The sequence below is a fragment of the Perognathus longimembris genome, chromosome 18 (genome assembly GCF_023159225.1).
Source record: "Perognathus longimembris pacificus isolate PPM17 chromosome 18, ASM2315922v1, whole genome shotgun sequence".
Lineage (NCBI taxonomy): Eukaryota > Metazoa > Chordata > Mammalia > Rodentia > Heteromyidae > Perognathus > Perognathus longimembris.
This window is the reverse complement of record NC_063178.1, coordinates 3118973-3121615: the sequence shown is the minus strand read 5'-3', so window position 1 is coordinate 3121615 and position 2643 is coordinate 3118973.

Here is a 2643-nt window from a genome sequence, read left to right as displayed (position 1 = left end):
CAACTCAGAAACAAATATTTGGGGATGTTAAGTTAAAACTCAAGAGAAAAGGCCTGGCGGTGGTGGTTCACAACTGCATTCCTAGCTACTCAGGAGGCTGATGTGTAGAGGATTACTGTCTGAGGCCAGCCTAGACAGAAAACGTCCACAAGGCTACATCTCTAAAACAATCAGAAAAAAGAAAGCAGCCCTGGAGCTCCTTCAGGTGTTCAGCCCTTAATTCTCAAGTCCTGGCAACATAAGGAGAATGCTTTGAAAAGTAAGATCTATAAGAAATAGTTCATTTTTTTTCCCTAACCAGTTGGGAGCCCCGGGCTGCAGATTGATAGCGAGACCTCTATCTGAAAACAAGCCAGGCCTGGGGGCTCATCGTGACCTGAGAAAGAAGCTGAAATCAAAGGACTGGGCATGCCTCCGATAGCAGAGTGCTCGCCTACGAAGCAAAAGGCCCTGTGCTCAATCCCCAGGACCATTCTTTTTAAAGAAGTGAATGGGTCTTTCCTTTGGACCAGCCGGTGAGGTATGTTTGCTAGTTCAGAAGCTGCAGACTAGAAAAGGAGGGCTCCGTTCTCGCTAGTTCCGCATCAGATTTGGATAGATGATCCCATCTGCTGTGTTCTCGTCACCCTCCAGCAGGCTTCCAAGGGGAACTTTCTCACACTCTCTATCAAAGAAGTATAAAACAGCACACATCACAGCAATAATCGGGGTGGGGGGTGGGGGAAGAGGCAGAATCAGAGAACAGAACAGATGCTAAAAATAATTACATGTTAAAACAGCAATTCATTTCCCAGTGTGTGTGTGTGCGTGTGTGTGCGTGCGTGTGTGTGTGTGTGTGTGTAGGTCTACCACTTAGGAACTGTACCTGACTTGTAAGCAGGTTATAGGCTAAGAAAAACCAAATGCAATAGAAAAAGCCATGAGTGTGATTTTTCTTCGTCAATCGTCTCTTTCTAGGCCGCTGCAGACCAGGGGCCGTATACAAACCTGACCTACATGCAGCCTGGGGAGCTGTCCTTGAGTCTCTGAAAACGGATTCACCCAGCAGTGTGCCGGACCCACCAGAGAGCTCCATGTAATTTATTTCCTTTCCTTTCCTTCCCTCTCCACACACGAGGAGGAGGAACCACGCTGGGGCTGTAGAGAAGCGAATCGGCAATTCCGGAATGCAAAAGCTATGTAAATGGTACTTAAAAATAGCACGGCTGCGTCTCCGTATCTGGGCAGCGCTGTGCCTGAACCTATCAGCCGCGTGCTTCGGTGGTGACAAGAGGCAGAGGTCCCCGCTGAAACAAAGCAAGTTCAAGGACGCCCACCGCCAGGCGATCGGCAGAAGGCAGTAAGAAGTGGTGTTTCCTTGGAATCGCCCACAGACACATGGTGGTGATCTCCCCGACTTAGGGATCAAGTAAAAGGGGCAATGGCAACATGGTAGAGGTTTTAGTCAGTCTGTGTCTGTGTCTCTGTCTCTCTCTCTCTCTCTGCAATTCTGCAATCAAAGACTTGCCCTTGCTGAGGAGGTGCTCCACCATCTGGGCCACCCCGCCAGCCTTTGTGCTCTGATGATTTTTCGGCGAGGGTCTGGTGCGCTGTGCAGGGGAAGGAAGGCTGGCTTCCGGGGGCCGGGGCTGCCGTGCCGGGAGGCGGGAGGGGCGGGGAGGCCTGGCTAGGTCTGCGCACCGTGCGCAGGGAGTGGCTGGTACCCTCAGGACCGAAGGCCTCACCCCCGGGCGTGGGAGGGGCTTCTCGGAGAGCCAGGACGCGATGGCTCGCCACCTCTAAGCCGCCACGGAGCAGCAACGCCCATCCCCAGTGTGGGGACGTTGCACGGAGTGGAGAGCGGAGTTGCTTGGTGTGTGACACGAAGGAGAACCATCCAGCTGAGGAACACCCTTGCGAGAGATCACTAAGCGGGGCTCAGGACCCTAAACACGAATGGACCCTGAACGTCCACGTGAGCCCCGCTTTCCAACAGCTTCCGAGACACCCCTGTGCCAGAGCTGGGCTGTTTCCACGGAGAATCCAACAAAGGTTTGCCCGTGGACACTACAGCCTCCCGTCCTGCCGGGGTTCGCACGCGTCGGGGTGCCTAGGAGGCGGCGGCCCTCCGATTGCAAAGCGGACGGCTCCCCCGTCTTCTAGCCCTCCCAACGTCTATACTATCAGAGGCACTGACCCCCCCGACGGCACCCACGCTGGTGTCCTGCCGCACGCGCTCTTGCATTCGATTTCCACTGCTGCCGCTTCTCACGAGCGAGACATAGGAGTGGGCCTGGTAAGTCCCACTGCGCCTCACGCTACCTGAGAGCCAGAGCGCGATCTTCCTCAGCAAGCTCATCCTGGGGGAGCAGCGGAAGCCTGGCACGGACAGCCCCTCGGTGATCGCTGAAGAATACAGATCCTCAGAGATCCCGTGGTAAGCATGCGGAGCGATCATGTGAGGCCTAAGATTGGAACGGGGCAACGAGCTGACCGGATAGCCCTGCCTCTGCTTCTTGCTTAGCTTTTTAGCTCAGGCCTGGCTCTCTAACCACTTGAGCTACACATCCATTTTGGCTTTGGGGCTGGCTAAGTCTCACCGATGTTTCTACTTGGGCGGGCTTTGAACCACTCTTCCCAGACCTGAGTAGCTGGCTGCCCAGT